The sequence below is a fragment of the Phyllobates terribilis genome, unplaced genomic scaffold (genome assembly GCF_046119375.1).
Source record: "Phyllobates terribilis strain yellow unplaced genomic scaffold, ASM4611937v1 Scaffold_134__1_contigs__length_4944459, whole genome shotgun sequence".
Classification (NCBI taxonomy): Eukaryota; Metazoa; Chordata; class Amphibia; order Anura; family Dendrobatidae; genus Phyllobates; species Phyllobates terribilis.
The window spans coordinates 2,057,288-2,084,619 of NW_027362894.1; the positions used below are offsets into that span (position 1 = coordinate 2,057,288).

Consider the following 27,332-nt stretch of genomic DNA (forward strand, 5'->3'; position numbering starts at 1 on the left):
AAGAAGGGGTGCACCGGTCCTGGAGATACTGCAATACCAGGTCAATGCGTGGAGTGGACAGAGCAAGCTCTTTTTCCATCTCCCTGTTCTAAAAATCCATTTAATATATGGTCCCCAGATAGGGGACGTATCAGATATTAAACTGATAAGAACAGATACTACACTTGATCTTAGCCAAAAGGCCGAGAAGCGATAACCAGAATTGGTTTCAAACTACGGAGCCACCCAAGGATCCTGAAAAGTCCATTTGTGGAGATGAGCTCCTGGACTCCCGTTAAGAAGACATGTTGTCAACCTCTAGATCCCTTACATGCCTGCACTTTTCGGCTTGCTGCTGCTGCAATCCACGCGTTTTAGATCTGCATAACTCCACCTCTTTAAACACAGCACCTTCACCCCCTGCTGTTCCCACCCGCCTCAACACCGTTGGAAGGGAGGAGAACCAATTAAGGCGGGGGGTGGGGTGGAACGAGCAGCTGTCTACCCTTAGCAGGAGGGCTGCTGATTACATACCTCTCCTGCTGCTGCTGCTGCTGGCTGTCCAGCAGCAGACTGAAGGTGGCTGCTGCTGTGCACAGGTATATAAAGGCTCAGAGCCTATTATGACACGCGCAGCCAGCGTTCCATTGCCACATTCCATCTACTGCAGGCAGGATACCTGGCTGGCTGAATGTCGCTGAGAAGCTCACAGAGACCGCCATAAGCAACAGTTTAACAGAATGCCACAGACTAATCAACCAAACTTTTTGGGTTGGGTTCTCTTTTATAGTCTGCAGGCATTAAATGAAAGAAGTCAGTGTTCCAGCAGAAGGAGACAACGTTTCAGAAAAGGCATTGTAGCAAACCAAAAAAGAAATTTTAAGCGCAGCAGAGTAACCAGCGCACATACCTGTTAGCTCAGGTGAGTTTAAAAGGCTGCTGTTGATAACAAGGGCATTTGCTAAATAGATGGTGTGTGTGCAACAATATACTGAAAGGTCAATTATATTGTGCAGCTTATCTCACCACCTGTAGTTATTTAGGTGAAAGCTCCAAAATGCTTGCCTAATATGTCTGTTTATCCAAAAGGAAGTAAAAAGGGAGAGCTAGAAAGATAGCATTGCATCACATTACATGGCAATGCAATGCACAGTTGCTGAAGTTGAACCAAAATGAGCTTGTAATCTGGCTTCTGCAACTTTGAACATGAAAAATCCAATGAGGAGAAGAAAAGCAAAGCCAAAGAGTCCATCCCAAAATCCGACAAACAAGCAAAATGAACAAAAAACATTGAATTCAATTCTTTCTGATTTTAGAAACTGCATTAAAGAAGGGGTGCACCGGTCCTGGAGATACTGCAATACCAGGTCAATGCGTGGAGTGGACAGAGCAAGCTCTTTTTCCATCTCCCTGTTCTAAAAATCCATTTAATATATGGTCCCCAGATAGGGGACGTATCAGATATTAAACTGATAAGAACAGATTTTTTTTTTTTTATCGAAAGCCCGAATTCGTGTACAAAACCCGAGTGCGCTTAAAAAAGTGACAAGTGCCACAAAAAAAAGTGCACTAGGATGCTGGTCTTCTTGAAACCTTCTCCAAAAGGAGAAGGGTCCCCCAAACCATTCCCCGTCCCTCCGTGCCAGAAGGCCACAGCGAGGCACAGGGACAAATAGCCACCTCCAGCCGGAGCCAGAGGCGACCCAATCTTACCCTCAATACCTGCCCGAGTTCTCACCCGAGCAAGGCACTGGGAGCCAAAGACTGTGCTCCCCTCCCGGAAGAGGGGAGCCAACAACGCTCTCCTCCCGAAAGAGGAGAGCCAGGGGGGTTCAGGGGGGAGCGGAACCTGATGGCCACACACTCCCCCCCTAGACCTGCCAAGAGAGGAACCCGTAAGGGAACCGCATCCCGACAAAATCCTAGTAAGGACGTGGACACACGTGAAAAAGTGGACACACAGTGACAAAAAAAAATCAAACAAATAGTGAAGGTTTCACAGTATAATACTGCCCGGACCTTCGACCGGGAATTGAAAAATTCCCCATCCTAAGGCCAGAAGGCCCGGAATAAGGGTGTGTGTGAAGAAAGAAATATTGAAGTGCTAGTGCAAATGTGCCATAAACTCAAGTGGGGTTCCCAATCCCAGTGAGTTAAGGCACCCCAGGGTCACCACTCCTGGGGCACTTCACACTTCGGGCTTTCGATCTTCCCCGGCCCAATGGCGTCGATCCTGGGGGGCCATGCTTTCCACCAGATGACTATATTAGCCACCTGGCGTACTAACAAGCGCCTAAACCCCAGTGTGCATAATGTATCAATCTACTAGGGCGGCAAACATCCAAAACCGCCTTTTCGAAAGATACTACACTTGATCTTAGCCAAAAGGCCGAGAAGCGATAACCAGAATTGGTTTCAAACTACGGAGCCACCCAAGGATCCTGAAAAGTCCATTTGTGGAGATGAGCTCCTGGACTCCCGTTAAGAAGACATGTTGTCAACCTCTAGATCCCTTACATGCCTGCACTTTTCGGCTTGCTGCTGCTGCAATCCACGCGTTTTAGATGTGCATAACTCCACCTCTTTAAACACAGCACCTTCACCCCCTGCTGTTCCCACCCGCCTCAACACCGTTGGAAGGGAGGAGAACCAATTAAGGCGGGGGGTGGGGTGGAACGAGCAGCTGTCTACCCTTAGCAGGAGGGCTCCTGATTACATACCTCTCCTGCTGCTGCTGCTGCTGGCTGTCCAGCAGCAGACTGAAGGTGGCTGCTGCTGTGCACAGGTATATAAAGGCTCAGAGCCTATTATGACACGCGCAGCCAGCGTTCCATTGCCACATTCCATCTACTGCAGGCAGGATACCTGGCTGGCTGAATGTCGCTGAGAAGCTCACAGAGACCGCCATAAGCAACAGTTTAACAGAATGCCACAGACTAATCAACCAAACTTTTTGGGTTGGGTTCTCTTTTATAGTCTGCAGGCATTAAATGAAAGAAGTCAGTGTTCCAGCAGAAGGAGACAACGTTTCAGAAAAGGCATTGTAGCAAACCAAAAAAGAAATTTTAAGCGCAGCAGAGTAACCAGCGCACATACCTGTTAGCTCAGGTGAGTTTAAAAGGCTGCTGTTGATAACAAGGGCATTTGCTAAATAGATGGTGTGTGTGCAACAATATACTGAAAGGTCAATTATATTGTGCAGCTTATCTCACCACCTGTAGTTATTTAGGTGAAAGCTCCAAAATGCTTGCCTAATATGTCTGTTTATCCAAAAGGAAGTAAAAAGGGAGAGCTAGAAAGATAGCATTGCATCACATTACATGGCAATGCAATGCACAGTTGCTGAAGTTGAACCAAAATGAGCTTGTAATCTGGCTTCTGCAACTTTGAACATGAAAAATCCAATGAGGAGAAGAAAAGCAAAGCCAAAGAGTCCATCCCAAAATCCGACAAACAAGCAAAATGAACAAAAAACATTGAATTCAATTCTTTCTGATTTTAGAAACTGCATTAAAGAAGGGGTGCACCGGTCCTGGAGATACTGCAATACCAGGTCAATGCGTGGAGTGGACAGAGCAAGCTCTTTTTCCATCTCCCTGTTCTAAAAATCCATTTAATATATGGTCCCCAGATAGGGGACGTATCAGATATTAAACTGATAAGAACAGATACTACACTTGATCTTAGCCAAAAGGCCGAGAAGCGATAACCAGAATTGGTTTCAAACTACGGAGCCACCCAAGGATCCTGAAAAGTCCATTTGTGGAGATGAGCTCCTGGACTCCCATTAAGAAGACATGTTGTCAACCTCTAGATCCCTTACATGCCTGCACTTTTCGGCTTGCTGCTGCTGCAATCCACGCGTTTTAGATCTGCATAACTCCACCTCTTTAAACACAGCACCTTCACCCCCTGCTGTTCCCACCCGCCTCAACACCGTTGGAAGGGAGGAGAACCAATTAAGGCGGGGGGTGGGGTGGAACGAGCACCTGTCTACCCTTAGCAGGAGGGCTCCTGATTACATACCTCTCCTGCTGCTGCTGCTGCTGGCTGTCCAGCAGCAGACTGAAGGTGGCTGCTGCTGTGCACAGGTATATAAAGGCTCAGAGCCTATTATGACACGCGCAGCCAGCGTTCCATTGCCACATTCCATCTACTGCAGGCAGGATACCTGGCTGGCTGAATGTCGCTGAGAAGCTCACAGAGACCGCCATAAGCAACAGTTTAACAGAATGCCACAGACTAATCAACCAAACTTTTTGGGTTGGGTTCTCTTTTATAGTCTGCAGGCATTAAATGAAAGAAGTCAGTGTTCCAGCAGAAGGAGACAACGTTTCAGAAAAGGCATTGTAGCAAACCAAAAAAGAAATTTTAAGCGCAGCAGAGTAACCAGCGCACATACCTGTTAGCTCAGGTGAGTTTAAAAGGCTGCTGTTGATAACAAGGGCATTTGCTAAATAGATGGTGTGTGTGCAACAATATACTGAAAGGTCAATTATATTGTGCAGCTTATCTCACCACCTGTAGTTATTTAGGTGAAAGCTCCAAAATGCTTGCCTAATATGTCTGTTTATCCAAAAGGAAGTAAAAAGGGAGAGCTAGAAAGATAGCATTGCATCACATTACATGGCAATGCAATGCACAGTTGCTGAAGTTGAACCAAAATGAGCTTGTAATCTGGCTTCTGCAACTTTGAACATGAAAAATCCAATGAGGAGAAGAAAAGCAAAGCCAAAGAGTCCATCCCAAAATCCGACAAACAAGCAAAATGAACAAAAAACATTGAATTCAATTCTTTCTGATTTTAGAAACTGCATTAAAGAAGGGGTGCACCGGTCCTGGAGATACTGCAATACCAGGTCAATGCGTGGAGTGGACAGAGCAAGCTCTTTTTCCATCTCCCTGTTCTAAAAATCCATTTAATATATGGTCCCCAGATAGGGGACGTATCAGATATTAAACTGATAAGAACAGATACTACACTTGATCTTAGCCAAAAGGCCGAGAAGCGATAACCAGAATTGGTTTCAAACTACGGAGCCACCCAAGGATCCTGAAAAGTCCATTTGTGGAGATGAGCTCCTGGACTCCCGTTAAGAAGACATGTTGTCAACCTCTAGATCCCTTACATGCCTGCACTTTTCGGCTTGCTGCTGCTGCAATCCACGCGTTTTAGATGTGCATAACTCCACCTCTTTAAACACAGCACCTTCACCCCCTGCTGTTCCCACCCGCCTCAACACCGTTGGAAGGGAGGAGAACCAATTAAGGCGGGGGGTGGGGTGGAACGAGCAGCTGTCTACCCTTAGCAGGAGGGCTCCTGATTACATACCTCTCCTGCTGCTGCTGCTGCTGCTGGCTGTCCAGCAGCAGACTGAAGGTGGCTGCTGCTGTGCACAGGTATATAAAGGCTCAGAGCCTATTATGACACGCGCAGCCAGCGTTCCATTGCCACATTCCATCTACTGCAGGCAGGATACCTGGCTGGCTGAATGTCGCTGAGAAGCTCACAGAGACCGCCATAAGCAACAGTTTAACAGAATGCCACAGACTAATCAACCAAACTTTTTGGGTTGGGTTCTCTTTTATAGTCTGCAGGCATTAAATGAAAGAAGTCAGTGTTCCAGCAGAAGGAGACAACGTTTCAGAAAAGGCATTGTAGCAAACCAAAAAAGAAATTTTAAGCGCAGCAGAGTAACCAGCGCACATACCTGTTAGCTCAGGTGAGTTTAAAAGGCTGCTGTTGATAACAAGGGCATTTGCTAAATAGATGGTGTGTGTGCAACAATATACTGAAAGGTCAATTATATTGTGCAGCTTATCTCACCACCTGTAGTTATTTAGGTGAAAGCTCCAAAATGCTTGCCTAATATGTCTGTTTATCCAAAAGGAAGTAAAAAGGGAGAGCTAGAAAGATAGCATTGCATCACATTACATGGCAATGCAATGCACAGTTGCTGAAGTTGAACCAAAATGAGCTTGTAATCTGGCTTCTGCAACTTTGAACATGAAAAATCCAATGAGGAGAAGAAAAGCAAAGCCAAAGAGTCCATCCCAAAATCCGACAAACAAGCAAAATGAACAAAAAACATTGAATTCAATTCTTTCTGATTTTAGAAACTGCATTAAAGAAGGGGTGCACCGGTCCTGGAGATACTGCAATACCAGGTCAATGCGTGGAGTGGACAGAGCAAGCTCTTTTTCCATCTCCCTGTTCTAAAAATCCATTTAATATATGGTCCCCAGATAGGGGACGTATCAGATATTAAACTGATAAGAACAGATACTACACTTGATCTTAGCCAAAAGGCCGAGAAGCGATAACCAGAATTGGTTTCAAACTACGGAGCCACCCAAGGATCCTGAAAAGTCCATTTGTGGAGATGAGCTCCTGGACTCCCGTTAAGAAGACATGTTGTCAACCTCTAGATCCCTTACATGCCTGCACTTTTCGGCTTGCTGCTGCTGCAATCCACGCGTTTTAGATCTGCATAACTCCACCTCTTTAAACACAGCACCTTCACCCCCTGCTGTTCCCACCCGCCTCAACACCGTTGGAAGGGAGGAGAACCAATTAAGGCGGGGGGTGGGGTGGAACGAGCAGCTGTCTACCCTTAGCAGGAGGGCTCCTGATTACATACCTCTCCTGCTGCTGCTGCTGCTGGCTGTCCAGCAGCAGACTGAAGGTGGCTGCTGCTGTGCACAGGTATATAAAGGCTCAGAGCCTATTATGACACGCGCAGCCAGCGTTCCATTGCCACATTCCATCTACTGCAGGCAGGATACCTGGCTGGCTGAATGTCGCTGAGAAGCTCACAGAGACCGCCATAAGCAACAGTTTAACAGAATGCCACAGACTAATCAACCAAACTTTTTGGGTTGGGTTCTCTTTTATAGTCTGCAGGCATTAAATGAAAGAAGTCAGTGTTCCAGCAGAAGGAGACAACGTTTCAGAAAAGGCATTGTAGCAAACCAAAAAAGAAATTTTAAGTGCAGCAGAGTAACCAGCGCACATACCTGTTAGCTCAGGTGAGTTTAAAAGGCTGCTGTTGATAACAAGGGCATTTGCTAAATAGATGGTGTGTGTGCAACAATATACTGAAAGGTCAATTATATTGTGCAGCTTATCTCACCACCTGTAGTTATTTAGGTGAAAGCTCCAAAATGCTTGCCTAATATGTCTGTTTATCCAAAAGGAAGTAAAAAGGGAGAGCTAGAAAGATAGCATTGCATCACATTACATGGCAATGCAATGCACAGTTGCTGAAGTTGAACCAAAATGAGCTTGTAATCTGGCTTCTGCAACTTTGAACATGAAAAATCCAATGAGGAGAAGAAAAGCAAAGCCAAAGAGTCCATCTCAAAATCCGACAAACAAGCAAAATGAACAAAAAACATTGAATTCAATTCTTTCTGATTTTAGAAACTGCATTAAAGAAGGGGTGCACCGGTCCTGGAGATACTGCAATACCAGGTCAATGCGTGGAGTGGACAGAGCAAGCTCTTTTTCCATCTCCCTGTTCTAAAAATCCATTTAATATATGGTCCCCAGATAGGGGACGTATCAGATATTAAACAGATAAGAACAGATACTACACTTGATCTTAGCCAAAAGGCCGAGAAGCGATAACCAGAATTGGTTTCAAACTACGGAGCCACCCAAGGATCCTGAAAAGTCCATTTGTGGAGATGAGCTCCTGGACTCCCGTTAAGAAGACATGTTGTCAACCTCTAGATCCCTTACATGCCTGCACTTTTCGGCTTGCTGCTGCTGCAATCCACGCGTTTTAGATCTGCATAACTCCACCTCTTTAAACACAGCACCTTCACCCCCTGCTGTTCCCACCCGCCTCAACACCGTTCGAAGGGAGGAGAACCAATTTAGGCGGGGGGTGGGGTGGAACGAGCAGCTGTCTACCCTTAGCAGGAGGGCTCCTGATTACATACCTCTCCTGCTGCTGCTGCTGCTGGCTGTCCAGCAGCAGACTGAAGGTGGCTGCTGCTGTGCACAGGTATATAAAGGCTCAGAGCCTATTATGACACGCGCAGCCAGCGTTCCATTGCCACATTCCATCTACTGCAGGCAGGATACCTGGCTGGCTGAATGTCGCTGAGAAGCTCACAGAGACCGCCATAAGCAACAGTTTAACAGAATGCCACAGACTAATCAACCAAACTTTTTGGGTTGGGTTCTCTTTTATAGTCTGCAGGCATTAAATGAAAGAAGTCAGTGTTCCAGCAGAAGGAGACAACGTTTCAGAAAAGGCATTGTAGCAAACCAAAAAAGAAATTTTAAGCGCAGCAGAGTAACCAGCGCACATACCTGTTAGCTCAGGTGAGTTTAAAAGGCTGCTGTTGATAACAAGGGCATTTGCTAAATAGATGGTGTGTGTGCAACAATATACTGAAAGGTCAATTATATTGTGCAGCTTATCTCACCACCTGTAGTTATTTAGGTGAAAGCTCCAAAATGCTTGCCTAATATGTCTGTTTATCCAAAAGGAAGTAAAAAGGGAGAGCTAGAAAGATAGCATTGCATCACATTACATGGCAATGCAATGCACAGTTGCTGAAGTTGAACCAAAATGAGCTTGTAATCTGGCTTCTGCAACTTTGAACATGAAAAATCCAATGAGGAGAAGAAAAGCAAAGCCAAAGAGTCCATCCCAAAATCCGACAAACAAGCAAAATGAACAAAAAACATTGAATTCAATTCTTTCTGATTTTAGAAACTGCATTAAAGAAGGGGTGCACCGGTCCTGGAGATACTGCAATACCAGGTCAAATCGTGGAGTGGACAGAGCAAGCTCTTTTTCCATCTCCCTGTTCTAAAAATCCATTTAATATATGGTCCCCAGATAGGGGACGTATCAGATATTAAACTGATAAGAACAGATTTTTTTTTTTTTTTTATCGAAAGCCCGAATTCGTGTACAAAACCCGAGTGCGCTTAAAAAAGTGACAAGTGCCACAAAAAAAGTGCACTAGGATGCTGGTCTTCTTGAAACCCTCTCCAAAAGGAGAAGGGTCCACCAAACCATTCCCCGTCCCTCCGAGCCAGAAGGCCACAGCGAGGAACAGGGACAAATAGCCACCTCCAGCCGGAGCCAGAGGCGACCCAATCTTACCCCCAGCACCTGCCCGAGTTCTCACCCGAGCAAGGCACTGGGAGCCAAAGACTGTGCTCCCCTCCCGGAAGAGGGGAGCCAACAACGCTCTCCTCCCGAAAGAGGAGAGCCAAGGGGGTTCAGGGGGGAGCGGAACCTGATGGCCACACACTCCCCCCCTAGACCTGCCAAGAGAGGAACCCATAAGGGAACCGCATTCCGACAAAATCCTAGTAGGACGTAACACACGTGAATAAGTGGACACACAGTGACAAAGAAATTTAAATAAATAGTGAAGGTTTCACAGTATAATACTGCCCGGACCTTCGACCGGGAATTGAAAAATTCCCCATCCTAAGGCCAGAAGGCCCGGAATAAGGGTGTGTGTGAAGAAAGAAATATTGAAGTGCTAGTGCAAATGTGCCATAAACTCAAGTGGGGTTCCCAATCCCAGTGAGTTAAGGCACCCCAGGGTCACCACTCCTGGGGCACTTCACACTTCGGGCTTTCGATCTTCCCCGGCCCAATGGCGTCGATCCTGGGGGGCCATGCTTTCCACCAGATGACTATAGTAGCCACCTGGCGTACTAACAAGCGCCTAAACCCCAGTGTGCATAATGTATCAATCTACTAGGGCGGCCAACATCCAAAACCGCCTTTTCGAAAGATACTACACTTGATCTTAGCCAAAAGGCCGAGAAGCGATAACCAGAATTGGTTTCAAACTACGGAGCCACCCAAGGATCCTGAAAAGTCCATTTGTGGAGATGAGCTCCTGGACTCCCGTTAAGAAGACATGTTGTCAACCTCTAGATCCCTTACATGCCTGCACTTTTCGGCTTGCTGCTGCTGCAATCCACGCGTTTTAGATCTGCATAACTCCACCTCTTTAAACACAGCACCTTCACCCCCTGCTGTTCCCACCCGCCTCAACACCGTTGGAAGGGAGGAGAACCAATTAAGGCGGGGGGTGGGGTGGAACGAGCAGCTGTCTACCCTTAGCAGGAGGGCTCCTGATTACATACCTCTCCTGCTGCTGCTGCTGGCTGTCCAGCAGCAGACTGAAGGTGGCTGCTGCTGTGCACAGGTATATAAAGGCTCAGAGCCTATTATGACACGCGCAGCCAGCGTTCCATTGCCACATTCCATCTACTGCAGGCAGGATACCTGGCTGGCTGAATGTCGCTGAGAAGCTCACAGAGACCGCCATAAACAACAGTTTAACAGAATGCCACAGACTAATCAACCAAACTTTTTGGGTTGGGTTCTCTTTTATAGTCTGCAGGCATTAAATGAAAGAAGTCAGTGTTCCAGCAGAAGGAGACAACGTTTCAGAAAAGGCATTGTAGCAAACCAAAAAAGAAATTTTAAGCGCAGCAGAGTAACCAGCGCACATACCTGTTAGCTCAGGTGAGTTTAAAAGGCTGCTGTTGATAACAAGGGCATTTGCTAAATAGATGGTGTGTGTGCAACAATATACTGAAAGGTCAATTATATTGTGCAGCTTATCTCACCACCTGTAGTTATTTAGGTGAAAGCTCCAAAATGCTTGCCTAATATGTCTGTTTATCCAAAAGGAAGTAAAAAGGGAGAGCTAGAAAGATAGCATTGCATCACATTACATGGCAATGCAATGCACAGTTGCTGAAGTTGAACCAAAATGAGCTTGTAATCTGGCTTCTGCAACTTTGAACATGAAAAATCCAATGAGGAGAAGAAAAGCAAAGCCAAAGAGTCCATCCCAAAATCCGACAAACAAGCAAAATGAACAAAAAACATTGAATTCAATTCTTTCTGATTTTAGAAACTGCATTAAAGAAGGGGTGCACCGGTCCTGGAGATACTGCAATACCAGGTCAATGCGTGGAGTGGACAGAGCAAGCTCTTTTTCCATCTCCCTGTTCTAAAAATCCATTTAATATATGGTCCCCAGATAGGGGACGTATCAGATATTAAACTGATAAGAACAGATACTACACTTGATCTTAGCCAAAAGGCCGAGAAGCGATAACCAGAATTGGTTTCAAACTACGGAGCCACCCAAGGATCCTGAAAAGTCCATTTGTGGAGATGAGCTCCTGGACTCCCGTTAAGAAGACATGTTGTCAACCTCTAGATCCCTTACATGCCTGCACTTTTCGGCTTGCTGCTGCTGCAATCCACGCGTTTTAGATCTGCATAACTCCACCTCTTTAAACACAGCACCTTCACCCCCTGCTGTTCCCACCCACCTCAACACCGTTGGAAGGGAGGAGAACCAATTAAGGCGGGGGGTGGGGTGGAACGAGCAGCTGTCTACCCTTAGCAGGAGGGCTCCTGATTACATACCTCTCCTGCTGCTGCTGCTGGCTGTCCAGCAGCAGACTGAAGGTGGCTGCTGCTTTGCACAGGTATATAAAGGCTCAGAGCCTATTATGACACGCGCAGCCAGCGTTCCATTGCCACATTCCATCTACTGCAGGCAGGATACCTGGCTGGCTGAATGTCGCTGAGAAGCTCACAGAGACCGCCATAAGCAACAGTTTAACAGAATGCCACAGACTAATCAACCAAACTTTTTGGGTTGGGTTCTCTTTTATAGTCTGCAGGCATTAAATGAAAGAAGTCAGTGTTCCAGCAGAAGGAGACAACGTTTCAGAAAAGGCATTATAGCAAACCAAAAAAGAAATTTTAAGCGCAGCAGAGTAACCAGCGCACATACCTGTTAGCTCAGGTGAGTTTAAAAGGCTGCTGTTGATAACAAGGGCATTTGCTAAATAGATGGTGTGTGTGCAACAATATACTGAAAGGTCAATTATATTGTGCAGCTTATCTCACCACCTGTAGTTATTTAGGTGAAAGCTCCAAAATGCTTGCCTAATATGTCTGTTTATCCAAAAGGAAGTAAAAAGGGAGAGCTAGAAAGATAGCATTGCATCACATTACATGGCAATGCAATGCACAGTTGCTGAAGTTGAACCAAAATGAGCTTTTAATCTGGCTTCTGCAACTTTGAACATGAAAAATCCAATGAGGAGAAGAAAAGCAAAGCCAAAGAGTCCATCCCAAAATCCGACAAACAAGCAAAATGAACAAAAAACATTGAATTCAATTCTTTCTGATTTTAGAAACTGCATTAAAGAAGGGGTGCACCGGTCCTGGAGATACTGCAATACCAGGTCAATGCGTGGAGTGGACAGAGCAAGCTCTTTTTCCATCTCCCTGTTCTAAAAATCCATTTAATATATGGTCCCCAGATAGGGGACGTATCAGATATTAAACTGATAAGAACAGATACTACACTTGATCTTAGCCAAAAGGCCGAGAAGCGATAACCAGAATTGGTTTCAAACTACGGAGCCACCCAAGGATCCTGAAAAGTCCATTTGTGGAGATGAGCTCCTGGACTCCCGTTAAGAAGACATGTTGTCAACCTCTAGATCCCTTACATGCCTGCACTTTTCGGCTTGCTGCTGCTGCAATCCACGCGTTTTAGATCTGCATAACTCCACCTCTTTAAACACAGCACCTTCACCCCCTGCTGTTCCCACCCGCCTCAACACCGTTGGAAGGGAGGAGAACCAATTAAGGCGGGGGGTGGGGTGGAACGAGCAGCTGTCTACCCTTAGCAGGAGGGCTCCTGATTACATACCTCTCCTGCTGCTGCTGCTGGCTGTCCAGCAGCAGACTGAAGGTGGCTGCTGCTGTGCACAGGTATATAAAGGCTCAGAGCCTATTATGACACGCGCAGCCAGCGTTCCATTGCCACATTCCATCTACTGCAGGCAGGATACCTGGCTGGCTGAATGTCGCTGAGAAGCTCACAGAGACCGCCATAAGCAACAGTTTAACAGAATGCCACAGACTAATCAACCAAACTTTTTGGGTTGGGTTCTCTTTTATAGTCTGCAGGCATTAAATGAAAGAAGTCAGTGTTCCAGCAGAAGGAGACAACGTTTCAGAAAAGGCATTGTAGCAAACCAAAAAAGAAATTTTAAGCGCAGCAGAGTAACCAGCGCACATACCTGTTAGCTCAGGTGAGTTTAAAAGGCTGCTGTTGATAACAAGGGCATTTGCTAAATAGATGGTGTGTGTGCAACAATATACTGAAAGGTCAATTATATTGTGCAGCTTATCTCACCACCTGTAGTTATTTAGGTGAAAGCTCCAAAATGCTTGCCTAATATGTCTGTTTATCCAAAAGGAAGTAAAAAGGGAGAGCTAGAAAGATAGCATTGCATCACATTACATGGCAATGCAATGCACAGTTGCTGAAGTTGAACCAAAATGAGCTTGTAATCTGGCTTCTGCAACTTTGAACATGAAAAATCCAATGAGGAGAAGAAAAGCAAAGCCAAAGAGTCCATCCCAAAATCCGACAAACAAGCAAAATGAACAAAAAACATTGAATTCAATTCTTTCTGATTTTAGAAACTGCATTAAAGAAGGGGTGCACCGGTCCTGGAGATACTGCAATACCAGGTCAATGCGTGGAGTGGACAGAGCAAGCTCTTTTTCCATCTCCCTGTTCTAAAAATCCATTTAATATATGGTCCCCAGATAGGGGACGTATCAGATATTAAACTGATAAGAACAGATACTACACTTGATCTTAGCCAAAAGGCCGAGAAGCGATAACCAGAATTGGTTTCAAACTACGGAGCCACCCAAGGATCCTGAAAAGTCCATTTGTGGAGATGAGCTCCTGGACTCCCGTTAAGAAGACATGTTGTCAACCTCTAGATCCCTTACATGCCTGCACTTTTCGGCTTGCTGCTGCTGCAATCCACGCGTTTTAGATCTGCACAACTCCACCTCTTTAAACACAGCACCTTCACCCCCTGCTGTTCCCACCCGCCTCAACACCGTTGGAAGGGAGGAGAACCAATTAAGGCGGGGGGTGGGGTGGAACGAGCAGCTGTCTACCCTTAGCAGGAGGGCTCCTGATTACATACCTCTCCTGCTGCTGCTGCTGCTGGCTGTCCAGCAGCAGACTGAAGGTGGCTGCTGCTGTGCACAGGTATATAAAGGCTCAGAGCCTATTATGACACGCGCAGCCAGCGTTCCATTGCCACATTCCATCTACTGCAGGCAGGATACCTGGCTGGCTGAATGTCGCTGAGAAGCTCACAGAGACCGCCATAAGCAACAGTTTAACAGAATGCCACAGACTAATCAACCAAACTTTTTGGGTTGAGTTCTCTTTTATAGTCTGCAGGCATTAAATGAAAGAAGTCAGTGTTCCAGCAGAAGGAGACAACGTTTCAGAAAAGGCATTGTAGCAAACCAAAAAATAAATTTTAAGCGCAGCAGAGTAACCAGCGCACATACCTGTTAGCTCAGGTGAGTTTAAAAGGCTGCTGTTGATAACAAGGGCATTTGCTAAATAGATGGTGTGTGTGCAACAATATACTGAAAGGTCAATTATATTGTGCAGCTTATCTCACCACCTGTAGTTATTTAGGTGAAAGCTCCAAAATGCTTGCCTAATATGTCTGTTTATCCAAAAGGAAGTAAAAAGGGAGAGCTAGAAAGATAGCATTGCATCACATTACATGGCAATGCAATGCACAGTTGCTGAAGTTGAACCAAAATGAGCTTGTAATCTGGCTTCTGCAACTTTGAACATGAAAAATCCAATGAGGAGAAGAAAAGCAAAGCCAAAGAGTCCATCCCCAAATCCGACAAACAAGCAAAATGAACAAAAAACATTGAATTCAATTCTTTCTGATTTTAGAAACTGCATTAAAGAAGGGGTGCACCGGTCCTGGAGATACTGCAATACCAGGTCAATGCGTGGAGTGGACAGAGCAAGCTCTTTTTCCATCTCCCTGTTCTAAAAATCCATTTAATATATGGTCCCCAGATAGGGGACGTATCAGATATTAAACTGATAAGAACAGATACTACACTTGATCTTAGCCAAAAGGCCGAGAAGCGATAACCAGAATTGGTTTCAAACTACGGAGCCACTCAAGGATCCTGAAAAGTCCATTTGTGGAGATGAGCTCCTGGACTCCCGTTAAGAAGACATGTTGTCAACCTCTAGATCCCTTACATGCCTGCACTTTTCGGCTTGCTGCTGCTGCAATCCACGCGTTTTAGATCTGCATAACTCCACCTCTTTAAACACAGCACCTTCACCCCCTGCTGTTCCCACCCGCCTCAACACCGTTGGAAGGGAGGAGAACCAATTAAGGCGGGGGGTGGGGTGGAACGAGCAGCTGTCTACCCTTAGCAGGAGGGCTCCTGATTACATACCTCTCCTGCTGCTGCTGCTGCTGGCTGTCCAGCAGCAGACTGAAGGTGGCTGCTGCTGTGCACAGGTATATAAAGGCTCAGAGCCTATTATGACACGCGCAGCCAGCGTTCCATTGCCACATTCCATCTACTGCAGGCAGGATACCTGGCTGGCTGAATGTCGCTGAGAAGCTCACAGAGACCGCCATAAGCAACAGTTTAACAGAATGCCACAGACTAATCAACCAAACTTTTTGGGTTGGGTTCTCTTTTATAGTCTGCAGGCATTAAATGAAAGAAGTCAGTGTTCCAGCAGAAGGAGACAACGTTTCAGAAAAGGCATTGTAGCAAACCAAAAAAGAAATTTTAAGCGCAGCAGAGTAACCAGCGCACATACCTGTTAGCTCAGGTGAGTTTAAAAGGCTGCTGTTGATAACAAGGGCATTTGCTAAATAGATGGTGTGTGTGCAACAATATACTGAAAGGTCAATTATATTGTGCAGCTTATCTCACCACCTGTAGTTATTTAGGTGAAAGCTCCAAAATGCTTGCCTAATATGTCTGTTTATCCAAAAGGAAGTAAAAAGGGAGAGCTAGAAAGATAGCATTGCATCACATTACATGGCAATGCAATGCACAGTTGCTGAAGTTGAACCAAAATGAGCTTGTAATCTGGCTTCTGCAACTTTGAACATGAAAAATCCAATGAGGAGAAGAAAAGCAAAGCCAAAGAGTCCATCCCAAAATCCGACAAACAAGCAAAATGAACAAAAAACATTGAATTCAATTCTTTCTGATTTTAGAAACTGCATTAAAGAAGGGGTGCACCGGTCCTGGAGATACTGCAATACCAGGTCAATGCGTGGAGTGGACAGAGCAAGCTCTTTTTCCATCTCCCTGTTCTAAAAATCCATTTAATATATGGTCCCCAGATAGGGGACGTATCAGATATTAAACTGATAAGAACAGATACTACACTTGATCTTAGCCAAAAGGCCGAGAAGCGATAACCAGAATTGGTTTCAAACTACGGAGCCACCCAAGGATCCTGAAAAGTCCATTTGTGGAGATGAGCTCCTGGACTCCCGTTAAGAAGACATGTTGTCAACCTCTAGATCCCTTACATGCCTGCACTTTTCGGCTTGCTGCTGCTGCAATCCACGCGTTTTAGATCTGCATAACTCCACCTCTTTAAACACAGCACCTTCACCCCCTGCTGTTCCCACCCGCCTCAACACCGTTGGAAGGGAGGAGAACCAATTAAGGCGGGGGGTGGGGTGGAACGAGCAGCTGTCTACCCTTAGCAGGAGGGCTCCTGATTACATACCTCTCCTGCTGCTGCTGCTGGCTGTCCAGCAGCAGACTGAAGGTGGCTGCTGCTGTGCACAGGTATATAAAGGCTCAGAGCCTATTATGACACGCGCAGCCAGCGTTCCATTGCCACATTCCATCTACTGCAGGCAGGATACCTGGCTGGCTGAATGTCGCTGAGAAGCTCACAGAGACCGCCATAAGCAACAGTTTAACAGAATGCCACAGACTAATCAACCAAACTTTTTGGGTTGGGTTCTCTTTTATAGTCTGCAGGCATTAAATGAAAGAAGTCAGTGTTCCAGCAGAAGGAGACAACGTTTCAGAAAAGGCATTGTAGCAAACCAAAAAAGAAATTTTAAGCGCAGCAGAGTAACCAGCGCACATACCTGTTAGCTCAGGTGAGTTTAAAAGGCTGCTGTTGATAACAAGGGCATTTGCTAAATAGATGGTGTGTGTGCAACAATATACTGAAAGGTCAATTATATTGTGCAGCTTATCTCACCACCTGTAGTTATTTAGGTGAAAGCTCCAAAATGCTTGCCTAATATGTCTGTTTATCCAAAAGGAAGTAAAAAGGGAGAGCTAGAAAGATAGCATTGCATCACATTACATGGCAATGCAATGCACAGTTGCTGAAGTTGAACCAAAATGAGCTTGTAATCTGGCTTCTGCAACTTTGAACATGAAAAATCCAATGAGGAGAAGAAAAGCAAAGCCAAAGAGTCCATCCCAAAATCCGACAAACAAGCAAAATGAACAAAAAACATTGAATTCAATTCTTTCTGATTTTAGAAACTGCATTAAAGAAGGGGTGCACCGGTCCTGGAGATACTGCAATACCAGGTCAATGCGTGGAGTGGACAGAGCAAGCTCTTTTTCCATCTCCCTGTTCTAAAAATCCATTTAATATATGGTCCCCAGATAGGGGACGTATCAGATATTAAACTGATAAGAACAGATACTACACTTGATCTTAGCCAAAAGGCCGAGAAGCGATAACCAGAATTGGTTTCAAACTACGGAGCCACCCAAGGATCCTGAAAAGTCCATTTGTGGAGATGAGCTCCTGGACTCCCGTTAAGAAGACATGTTGTCAACCTCTAGATCCCTTACATGCCTGCACTTTTCGGCTTGCTGCTGCTGCAATCCACGCGTTTTAGATCTGCACAACTCCACCTCTTTAAACACAGCACCTTCACCCCCTGCTGTTCCCACCCGCCTCAACACCGTTGGAAGGGAGGAGAACCAATTAAGGCGGGGGGTGGGGTGGAACGAGCAGCTGTCTACCCTTAGCAGGAGGGCTCCTGATTACATACCTCTCCTGCTGCTGCTGCTGCTGGCTGTCCAGCAGCAGACTGAAGGTGGCTGCTGCTGTGCACAGGTATATAAAGGCTCAGAGCCTATTATGACACGCGCAGCCAGCGTTCCATTGCCACATTCCATCTACTGCAGGCAGGATACCTGGCTGGCTGAATGTCGCTGAGAAGCTCACAGAGACCGCCATAAGCAACAGTTTAACAGAATGCCACAGACTAATCAACCAAACTTTTTGGGTTGGGTTCTCTTTTATAGTCTGCAGGCATTAAATGAAAGAAGTCAGTGTTCCAGCAGAAGGAGACAACGTTTCAGAAAAGGCATTGTAGCAAACCAAAAAAGAAATTTTAAGCGCAGCAGAGTAACCAGCGCACATACCTGTTAGCTCAGGTGAGTTTAAAAGGCTGCTGTTGATAACAAGGGCATTTGCTAAATAGATGGTGTGTGTGCAACAATATACTGAAAGGTCAATTATATTGTGCAGCTTATCTCACCACCTGTAGTTATTTAGGTGAAAGCTCCAAAATGCTTGCCTAATATGTCTGTTTATCCAAAAGGAAGTAAAAAGGGAGAGCTAGAAAGATAGCATTGCATCACATTACATGGCAATGCAATGCACAGTTGCTGAAGTTGAACCAAAATGAGCTTGTAATCTGGCTTCTGCAACTTTGAACATGAAAAATCCAATGAGGAGAAGAAAAGCAAAGCCAAAGAGTCCATCCCAAAATCCGACAAACAAGCAAAATGAACAAAAAACATTGAATTCAATTCTTTCTGATTTTAGAAACTGCATTAAAGAAGGGGTGCACCGGTCCTGGAGATACTGCAATACCAGGTCAATGCGTGGAGTGGACAGAGCAAGCTCTTTTTCCATCTCCCTGTTCTAAAAATCCATTTAATATATGGTCCCCAGATAGGGGACGTATCAGATATTAAACTGATAAGAACAGATACTACACTTGATCTTAGCCAAAAGGCCGAGAAGCGATAACCAGAATTGGTTTCAAACTACGGAGCCACCCAAGGATCCTGAAAAGTCCATTTGTGGAGATGAGCTCCTGGACTCCCGTTAAGAAGACATGTTGTCAACCTCTAGATCCCTTACATGCCTGCACTTTTCGGCTTGCTGCTGCTGCAATCCACGCGTTTTAGATCTGCATAACTCCACCTCTTTAAACACAGCACCTTCACCCCCTGCTGTTCCCACCCGCCTCAACACCGTTGGAAGGGAGGAGAACCAATTAAGGCGGGGGGTGGGGTGGAACGAGCAGCTGTCTACCCTTAGCAGGAGGGCTCCTGATTACATACCTCTCCTGCTGCTGCTGCTGCTGGCTGTCCAGCAGCAGACTGAAGGTGGCTGCTGCTGTGCACAGGTATATAAAGGCTCAGAGCCTATTATGACACGCGCAGCCAGCGTTCCATTGCCACATTCCATCTACTGCAGGCAGGATACCTGGCTGGCTGGAGAAGCTCACAGAGACCGCCATAAGCAACAGTTTAACAGAATGCCACAGACTAATCAACCAAACTTTTTGGGGTGGGTTCTCTTTTATAGTCTGCAGGCATTAAATGAAAGAAGTCAGTGTTCCAGCAGAAGGAGACAACGTTTCAGAAAAGGCATTGTAGCAAACCAAAAAAGAAATTTTAAGCGCAGCAGAGTAACCAGCGCACATACCTGTTAGCTCAGGTGAGTTTAAAAGGCTGCTGTTGATAACAAGGGCATTTGCTAAATAGATGGTGTGTGTGCAACAATATACTGAAAGGTCAATTATATTGTGCAGCTTATCTCACCACCTGTAGTTATTTAGGTGAAAGCTCCAAAATGCTTGCCTAATATGTCTGTTTATCCAAAAGGAAGTAAAAAGGGAGAGCTAGAAAGATAGCATTGCATCACATTACATGGCAATGCAATGCACAGTTGCTGAAGTTGAACCAAAATGAGCTTGTAATCTGGCTTCTGCAACTTTGAACATGAAAAATCCAATGAGGAGAAGAAAAGCAAAGCCAAAGAGTCCATCCCCAAATCCGACAAACAAGCAAAATGAACAAAAAACATTGAATTCAATTCTTTCTGATTTTAGAAACTGCATTAAAGAAGGGGTGCACCGGTCCTGGAGATACTGCAATACCAGGTCAATGCGTGGAGTGGACAGAGCAAGCTCTTTTTCCATCTCCCTGTTCTAAAAATCCATTTAATATATGGTCCCCAGATAGGGGACGTATCAGATATTAAACTGATAAGAACAGATACTACACTTGATCTTAGCCAAAAGGCCGAGAAGCGATAAACAGAATTGGTTTCAAACTACGGAGCCACTCAAGGATCCTGAAAAGTCCATTTGTGGAGATGAGCTCCTGGACTCCCGTTAAGAAGACATGTTGTCAACCTCTAGATCCCTTACATGCCTGCACTTTTCGGCTTGCTGCTGCTGCAATCCACGCGTTTTAGATCTGCATAACTCCACCTCTTTAAACACAGCACCTTCACCCCCTGCTGTTCCCACCCGCCTCAACACCGTTGGAAGGGAGGAGAACCAATTAAGGCGGGGGGTGGGGTGGAACGAGCAGCTGTCTACCCTTAGCAGGAGGGCTCCTGATTACATACCTCTCCTGCTGCTGCTGCTGCTGGCTGTCCAGCAGCAGACTGAAGGTGGCTGCTGCTGTGCACAGGTATATAAAGGCTCAGAGCCTATTATGACACGCGCAGCCAGCGTTCCATTGCCACATTCCATCTACTGCAGGCAGGATACCTGGCTGGCTGAATGTCGCTGAGAAGCTCACAGAGACCGCCATAAGCAACAGTTTAACAGAATGCCACAGACTAATCAACCAAACTTTTTGGGTTGGGTTCTCTTTTATAGTCTGCAGGCATTAAATGAAAGAAGTCAGTGTTCCAGCAGAAGGAGACAACGTTTCAGAAAAGGCATTGTAGCAAACCAAAAAAGAAATTTTAAGCGCAGCAGAGTAACCAGCGCACATACCTGTTAGCTCAGGTGAGTTTAAAAGGCTGCTGTTGATAACAAGGGCATTTGCTAAATAGATGGTGTGTGTGCAACAATATACTGAAAGGTCAATTATATTGTGCAGCTTATCTCACCACCTGTAGTTATTTAGGTGAAAGCTCCAAAATGCTTGCCTAATATGTCTGTTTATCCAAAAGGAAGTAAAAAGGGAGAGCTAGAAAGATAGCATTGCATCACATTACATGGCAATGCAATGCACAGTTGCTGAAGTTGAACCAAAATGAGCTTGTAATCTGGCTTCTGCAACTTTGAACATGAAAAATCCAATGAGGAGAAGAAAAGCAAAGCCAAAGAGTCCATCCCAAAATCCGACAAACAAGCAAAATGAACAAAAAACATTGAATTCAATTCTTTCTGATTTTAGAAACTGCATTAAAGAAGGGGTGCACCGGTCCTGGAGATACTGCAATACCAGGTCAATGCGTGGAGTGGACAGAGCAAGCTCTTTTTCCATCTCCCTGTTCTAAAAATCCATTTAATATATGGTCCCCAGATAGGGGACGTATCAGATATTAAACTGATAAGAACAGATACTACACTTGATCTTAGCCAAAAGGCCGAGAAGCGATAACCAGAATTGGTTTCAAACTACGGAGCCACCCAAGGATCCTGAAAAGTCCATTTGTGGAGATGAGCTCCTGGACTCCCGTTAAGAAGACATGTTGTCAACCTCTAGATCCCTTACATGCCTGCACTTTTCGGCTTGCTGCTGCTGCAATCCACGCGTTTTAGATCTGCATAACTCCACCTCTTTAAACACAGCACCTTCACCCCCTGCTGTTCCCACCCGCCTCAACACCGTTGGAAGGGAGGAGAACCAATTAAGGCGGGGGGTGGGGTGGAACGAGCAGCTGTCTACCCTTAGCAGGAGGGCTCCTGATTACATACCTCTCCTGCTGCTGCTGCTGCTGGCTGTCCAGCAGCAGACTGAAGGTGGCTGCTGCTGTGCACAGGTATATAAAGGCTCAGAGCCTATTATGACACGCGCAGCCAGCGTTCCATTGCCACATTCCATCTACTGCAGGCAGGATACCTGGCTGGCAGAATGTCGCTGAGAAGCTCACAGAGACCGCCATAAGCAACAGTTTAACAGAATGCCACAGACTAATCAACCAAACTTTTTGGGTTGGGTTCTCTTTTATAGTCTGCAGGCATTAAATGAAAGAAGTCAGTGTTCCAGCAGAAGGAGACAACGTTTCAGAAAAGGCATTGTAGCAAACCAAAAAACAAATTTTAAGCGCAGCAGAGTAACCAGCGCACATACCTGTTAGCTCAGGTGAGTTTAAAAGGCTGCTGTTGATAACAAGGGCATTTGCTAAATAGATGGTGTGTGTGCAACAATATACTGAAAGGTCAATTATATTGTGCAGCTTATCTCACCACCTGTAGTTATTTAGGTGAAAGCTCCAAAATGCTTGCCTAATATGTCTGTTTATCCAAAAGGAAGTAAAAAGGGAGAGCTAGAAAGATAGCATTGCATCACATTACATGGCAATGCAATGCACAGTTGCTGAAGTTGAACCAAAATGAGCTTGTAATCTGGCTTCTGCAACTTTGAACATGAAAAATCCAATGAGGAGAAGAAAAGCAAAGCCAAAGAGTCCATCCCAAAATCCGACAAACAAGCAAAATGAACAAAAAACATTGAATTCAATTCTTTCTGATTTTAGAAACTGCATTAAAGAAGGGGTGCACCGGTCCTGGAGATACTGCAATACCAGGTCAATGCGTGGAGTGGACAGAGCAAGCTCTTTTTCCATCTCCCTGTTCTAAAAATCCATTTAATATATGGTCCCCAGATAGGGGACGTATCAGATATTAAACTGATAAGAACAGATACTACACTTGATCTTAGCCAAAAGGCCGAGAAGCGATAACCAGAATTGGTTTCAAACTACGGAGCCACCCAAGGATCCTGAAAAGTCCATTTGTGGAGATGAGCTCCTGGACTCCCGTTAAGAAGACATGTTGTCAACCTCTAGATCCCTTACATGCCTGCACTTTTCGGCTTGCTGCTGCTGCAATCCACGCGTTTTAGATCTGCATAACTCCACCTCTTTAAACACAGCACCTTCACCCCCTGCTGTTCCCACCCGCCTCAACACCGTTGGAAGGGAGGAGAACCAATTAAGGCGGGGGGTGGGGTGGAACGAGCAGCTGTCTACCCTTAGCAGGAGGGCTCCTGATTACATACCTCTCCTGCTGCTGCTGCTGCTGGCTGTCCAGCAGCAGACTGAAGGTGGCTGCTGCTGTGCACAGGTATATAAAGGCTCAGAGCCTATTATGACACGCGCAGCCAGCGTTCCATTGCCACATTCCATCTACTGCAGGCAGGATACCTGGCTGGCTTAATGTCGCTGAGAAGCTCACAGAGACCGCCATAAGCAACAGTTTAACAGAATGCCACAGACTAATCAACCAAACTTTTTGGGTTGGGTTCTCTTTTATAGTCTGCAGGCATTAAATGAAAGAAGTCAGTGTTCCAGCAGAAGGAGACAACGTTTCAGAAAAGGCATTGTAGCAAACCAAAAAAGAAATATTAAGCGCAGCAGAGTAACCAGCGCACATACCTGTTAGCTCAGGTGAGTTTAAAAGGCTGCTGTTGATAACAAGGGCATTTGCTAAATAGATGGTGTGTGTGCAACAATATACTGAAAGGTCAATTATATTGTGCAGCTTATCTCACCACCTGTAGTTATTTAGGTGAAAGCTCCAAAATGCTTGCCTAATATGTCTGTTTATCCAAAAGGAAGTAAAAAGGGAGAGCTAGAAAGATAGCATTGCATCACATTACATGGCAATGCAATGCACAGTTGCTGAAGTTGAACCAAAATGAGCTTGTAATCTGGCTTCTGCAACTTTGAACATGAAAAATCCAATGAGGAGAAGAAAAGCAAAGCCAAAGAGTCCATCCCAAAATCCGACAAACAAGCAAAATGAACAAAAAACATTGAATTCAATTCTTTCTGATTTTAGAAACTGCATTAAAGAAGGGGTGCACCGGTCCTGGAGATACTGCAATACCAGGTCAATGCGTGGAGTGGACAGAGCAAGCTCTTTTTCCATCTCCCTGTTCTAAAAATCCATTTAATATATGGTCCCCAGATAGGGGACGTATCAGATATTAAACTGATAAGAACAGATACTACACTTGATCTTAGCCAAAAGGCCGAGAAGCGATAACCAGAATTGGTTTCAAACTACGGAGCCACCCAAGGATCCTGAAAAGTCCATTTGTGGAGATGAGCTCCTGGACTCCCGTTAAGAAGACATGTTGTCAACCTCTAGATCCCTTACATGCCTGCACTTTTCGGCTTGCTGCTGCTGCAATCCACGCGTTTTAGATCTGCATAACTCCACCTCTTTAAACACAGCACCTTCACCCCCTGCTGTTCCCACCCGCCTCAACACCGTTGGAAGGGAGGAGAACCAATTAAGGCGGGGGGTGGGGTGGAACGAGCAGCTGTCTACCCTTAGCAGGAGGGCTCCTGATTACATACCTCTCCTGCTGCTGCTGCTGGCTGTCCAGCAGCAGACTGAAGGTGGCTGCTGCTGTGCACAGGTATATAAAGGCTCAGAGCCTATTATGACACGCGCAGCCAGCGTTCCATTGCCACATTCCATCTACTGCAGGCAGGATACCTGGCTGGCTGAATGTCGCTGAGAAGCTCACAGAGACCGCCATAAGCAACAGTTTAACAGAATGCCACAGACTAATCAACCAAACTTTTTGGGTTGGGTTCTCTTTTATAGTCTGCAGGCATTAAATGAAAGAAGTCAGTGTTCCAGCAGAAGGAGACAACGTTTCAGAAAAGGCATTGTAGCAAACCAAAAAAGAAATTTTAAGCGCAGCAGAGTAACCAGCGCACATACCTGTTAGCTCAGGTGAGTTTAAAAGGCTGCTGTTGATAACAAGGGCATTTGCTAAATAGATGGTGTGTGTGCAACAATATACTGAAAGGTCAATTATATTGTGCAGCTTATCTCACCACCTGTAGTTATTTAGGTGAAAGCTCCAAAATGCTTGCCTAATATGTCTGTTTATCCAAAAGGAAGTAAAAAGGGAGAGCTAGAAAGATAGCATTGCATCACATTACATGGCAATGCAATGCACAGTTGCTGAAGTTGAACCAAAATGAGCTTGTAATCTGGCTTCTGCAACTTTGAACATGAAAAATCCAATGAGGAGAAGAAAAGCAAAGCCAAAGAGTCCATCCCAAAATCCGACAAACAAGCAAAATGAACAAAAAACATTGAATTCAATTCTTTCTGATTTTAGAAACTGCATTAAAGAAGGGGTGCACCGGTCCTGGAGATACTGCAATACCAGGTCAATGCGTGGAGTGGACAGAGCAAGCTCTTTTTCCATCTCCCTGTTCTAAAAATCCATTTAATATATGGTCCCCAGATAGGGGACGTATCAGATATTAAACTGATAAGAACAGATACTACACTTGATCTTAGCCAAAAGGCCGAGAAGCGATAACCAGAATTGGTTTCAAACTACGGAGCCACCCAAGGATCCTGAAAAGTCCATTTGTGGAGATGAGCTCCTGGACTCCCGTTAAGAAGACATGTTGTCAACCTCTAGATCCCTTACATGCCTGCACTTTTCGGCTTGCTGCTGCTGCAATCCACGCGTTTTAGATCTGCACAACTCCACCTCTTTAAACACAGCACCTTCACCCCCTGCTGTTCCCACCCGCCTCAACACCGTTGGAAGGGAGGAGAACCAATTAAGGCGGGGGGTGGGGTGGAACGAGCAGCTGTCTACCCTTAGCAGGAGGGCTCCTGATTACATACCTCTCCTGCTGCTGCTGCTGCTGGCTGTCCAGCAGCAGACTGAAGGTGGCTGCTGCTGTGCACAGGTATATAAAGGCTCAGAGCCTATTATGACACGCGCAGCCAGCGTTCCATTGCCACATTCCATCTACTGCAGGCAGGATACCTGGCTGGCTGAATGTCGCTGAGAAGCTCACAGAGACCGCCATAAGCAACAGTTTAACAGAATGCCACAGACTAATCAACCAAACTTTTTGGGTTGAGTTCTCTTTTATAGTCTGCAGGCATTAAATGAAAGAAGTCAGTGTTCCAGCAGAAGGAGACAACGTTTCAGAAAAGGCATTGTAGCAAACCAAAAAAGAAATTTTAAGCGCAGCAGAGTAACCAGCGCACATACCTGTTAGCTCAGGTGAGTTTAAAAGGCTGCTGTTGATAACAAGGGCATTTGCTAAATAGATGGTGTGTGTGCAACAATATACTGAAAGGTCAATTATATTGTGCAGCTTATCTCACCACCTGTAGTTATTTAGGTGAAAGCTCCAAAATGCTTGCCTAATATGTCTGTTTATCCAAAAGGAAGTAAAAAGGGAGAGCTAGAAAGATAGCATTGCATCACATTACATGGCAATGCAATGCACAGTTGCTGAAGTTGAACCAAAATGAGCTTGTAATCTGGCTTCTGCAACTTTGAACATGAAAAATCCAATGAGGAGAAGAAAAGCAAAGCCAAAGAGTCCATCCCCAAATCCGACAAACAAGCAAAATGAACAAAAAACATTGAATTCAATTCTTTCTGATTTTAGAAACTGCATTAAAGAAGGGGTGCACCGGTCCTGGAGATACTGCAATACCAGGTCAATGCGTGGAGTGGACAGAGCAAGCTCTTTTTCCATCTCCCTGTTCTAAAAATCCATTTAATATATGGTCCCCAGATAGGGGACGTATCAGATATTAAACTGATAAGAACAGATACTACACTTGATCTTAGCCAAAAGGCCGAGAAGCGATAACCAGAATTGGTTTCAAACTACGGAGCCACTCAAGGATCCTGAAAAGTCCATTTGTGGAGATGAGCTCCTGGACTCCCGTTAAGAAGACATGTTGTCAACCTCTAGATCCCTTACATGCCTGCACTTTTCGGCTTGCTGCTGCTGCAATCCACGCGTTTTAGATCTGCATAACTCCACCTCTTTAAACACAGCACCTTCACCCCCTGCTGTTCCCACCCGCCTCAACACCGTTGGAAGGGAGGAGAACCAATTAAGGCGGGGGGTGGGGTGGAACGAGCAGCTGTCTACCCTTAGCAGGAGGGCTCCTGATTACATACCTCTCCTGCTGCTGCTGCTGCTGGCTGTCCAGCAGCAGACTGAAGGTGGCTGCTGCTGTGCACAGGTATATAAAGGCTCAGAGCCTATTATGACACGCGCAGCCAGCGTTCCATTGCCACATTCCATCTACTGCAGGCAGGATACCTGGCTGGCTGAATGTCGCTGAGAAGCTCACAGAGACCGCCATAAGCAACAGTTTAACAGAATGCCACAGACTAATCAACCAAACTTTTTGGGTTGGGTTCTCTTTTATAGTCTGCAGGCAT

The 27,332-nt window shown here is 45.5% G+C and overlaps 20 non-coding genes and 2 pseudogenes across 20 annotated transcripts; all 22 read right to left on the bottom strand.

Moving 5' to 3' along the window:
• Window positions 1-3: 3 nt before the first annotated feature.
• LOC141204810 (U2 spliceosomal RNA) lies at window positions 4-194 on the bottom strand. The gene has a single exon (XR_012275663.1). It is a non-coding gene; the product is annotated as a U2 spliceosomal RNA (small nuclear RNA).
• A 1,115-nt stretch (window positions 195-1,309) lies between these two features.
• On the bottom strand, window positions 1,310-1,494 carry LOC141204306 (U2 spliceosomal RNA). Its single transcript, XR_012275260.1, has one exon. It is a non-coding gene; the product is annotated as a U2 spliceosomal RNA (small nuclear RNA).
• A 794-nt stretch (window positions 1,495-2,288) lies between these two features.
• Window positions 2,289-2,380, bottom strand: LOC141204436 (U2 spliceosomal RNA; annotated as a pseudogene).
• Window positions 2,381-3,495: 1,115 nt separating this feature from the next.
• LOC141204811 (U2 spliceosomal RNA) lies at window positions 3,496-3,686 on the bottom strand. Its single transcript, XR_012275664.1, has one exon. It is a non-coding gene; the product is annotated as a U2 spliceosomal RNA (small nuclear RNA).
• Window positions 3,687-4,801: 1,115 nt separating this feature from the next.
• On the bottom strand, window positions 4,802-4,992 carry LOC141204813 (U2 spliceosomal RNA). The gene has a single exon (XR_012275666.1). It is a non-coding gene; the product is annotated as a U2 spliceosomal RNA (small nuclear RNA).
• Window positions 4,993-6,110: 1,118 nt separating this feature from the next.
• Window positions 6,111-6,301, bottom strand: LOC141204814 (U2 spliceosomal RNA). The gene has a single exon (XR_012275667.1). It is a non-coding gene; the product is annotated as a U2 spliceosomal RNA (small nuclear RNA).
• A 1,115-nt stretch (window positions 6,302-7,416) lies between these two features.
• On the bottom strand, window positions 7,417-7,607 carry LOC141204185 (U2 spliceosomal RNA). The gene has a single exon (XR_012275155.1). It is a non-coding gene; the product is annotated as a U2 spliceosomal RNA (small nuclear RNA).
• A 1,115-nt stretch (window positions 7,608-8,722) lies between these two features.
• On the bottom strand, window positions 8,723-8,905 carry LOC141204398 (U2 spliceosomal RNA). Its single transcript, XR_012275321.1, has one exon. It is a non-coding gene; the product is annotated as a U2 spliceosomal RNA (small nuclear RNA).
• Window positions 8,906-9,700: 795 nt separating this feature from the next.
• LOC141204463 (U2 spliceosomal RNA) lies at window positions 9,701-9,792 on the bottom strand (annotated as a pseudogene).
• Window positions 9,793-10,904: 1,112 nt separating this feature from the next.
• Window positions 10,905-11,095, bottom strand: LOC141204815 (U2 spliceosomal RNA). Its single transcript, XR_012275668.1, has one exon. It is a non-coding gene; the product is annotated as a U2 spliceosomal RNA (small nuclear RNA).
• A 1,112-nt stretch (window positions 11,096-12,207) lies between these two features.
• On the bottom strand, window positions 12,208-12,398 carry LOC141204816 (U2 spliceosomal RNA). The gene has a single exon (XR_012275669.1). It is a non-coding gene; the product is annotated as a U2 spliceosomal RNA (small nuclear RNA).
• A 1,112-nt stretch (window positions 12,399-13,510) lies between these two features.
• Window positions 13,511-13,701, bottom strand: LOC141204818 (U2 spliceosomal RNA). The gene has a single exon (XR_012275670.1). It is a non-coding gene; the product is annotated as a U2 spliceosomal RNA (small nuclear RNA).
• Window positions 13,702-14,816: 1,115 nt separating this feature from the next.
• On the bottom strand, window positions 14,817-15,007 carry LOC141204819 (U2 spliceosomal RNA). Its single transcript, XR_012275671.1, has one exon. It is a non-coding gene; the product is annotated as a U2 spliceosomal RNA (small nuclear RNA).
• A 1,115-nt stretch (window positions 15,008-16,122) lies between these two features.
• On the bottom strand, window positions 16,123-16,313 carry LOC141204820 (U2 spliceosomal RNA). The gene has a single exon (XR_012275672.1). It is a non-coding gene; the product is annotated as a U2 spliceosomal RNA (small nuclear RNA).
• A 1,112-nt stretch (window positions 16,314-17,425) lies between these two features.
• LOC141204821 (U2 spliceosomal RNA) lies at window positions 17,426-17,616 on the bottom strand. Its single transcript, XR_012275673.1, has one exon. It is a non-coding gene; the product is annotated as a U2 spliceosomal RNA (small nuclear RNA).
• Window positions 17,617-18,731: 1,115 nt separating this feature from the next.
• Window positions 18,732-18,922, bottom strand: LOC141204822 (U2 spliceosomal RNA). The gene has a single exon (XR_012275674.1). It is a non-coding gene; the product is annotated as a U2 spliceosomal RNA (small nuclear RNA).
• A 1,106-nt stretch (window positions 18,923-20,028) lies between these two features.
• On the bottom strand, window positions 20,029-20,219 carry LOC141204823 (U2 spliceosomal RNA). Its single transcript, XR_012275675.1, has one exon. It is a non-coding gene; the product is annotated as a U2 spliceosomal RNA (small nuclear RNA).
• A 1,115-nt stretch (window positions 20,220-21,334) lies between these two features.
• Window positions 21,335-21,525, bottom strand: LOC141204825 (U2 spliceosomal RNA). Its single transcript, XR_012275677.1, has one exon. It is a non-coding gene; the product is annotated as a U2 spliceosomal RNA (small nuclear RNA).
• Window positions 21,526-22,640: 1,115 nt separating this feature from the next.
• Window positions 22,641-22,831, bottom strand: LOC141204826 (U2 spliceosomal RNA). Its single transcript, XR_012275678.1, has one exon. It is a non-coding gene; the product is annotated as a U2 spliceosomal RNA (small nuclear RNA).
• Window positions 22,832-23,946: 1,115 nt separating this feature from the next.
• Window positions 23,947-24,137, bottom strand: LOC141204827 (U2 spliceosomal RNA). The gene has a single exon (XR_012275679.1). It is a non-coding gene; the product is annotated as a U2 spliceosomal RNA (small nuclear RNA).
• Window positions 24,138-25,249: 1,112 nt separating this feature from the next.
• LOC141204828 (U2 spliceosomal RNA) lies at window positions 25,250-25,440 on the bottom strand. Its single transcript, XR_012275680.1, has one exon. It is a non-coding gene; the product is annotated as a U2 spliceosomal RNA (small nuclear RNA).
• Window positions 25,441-26,555: 1,115 nt separating this feature from the next.
• LOC141204829 (U2 spliceosomal RNA) lies at window positions 26,556-26,746 on the bottom strand. Its single transcript, XR_012275681.1, has one exon. It is a non-coding gene; the product is annotated as a U2 spliceosomal RNA (small nuclear RNA).
• Window positions 26,747-27,332: the final 586 nt, after the last annotated feature.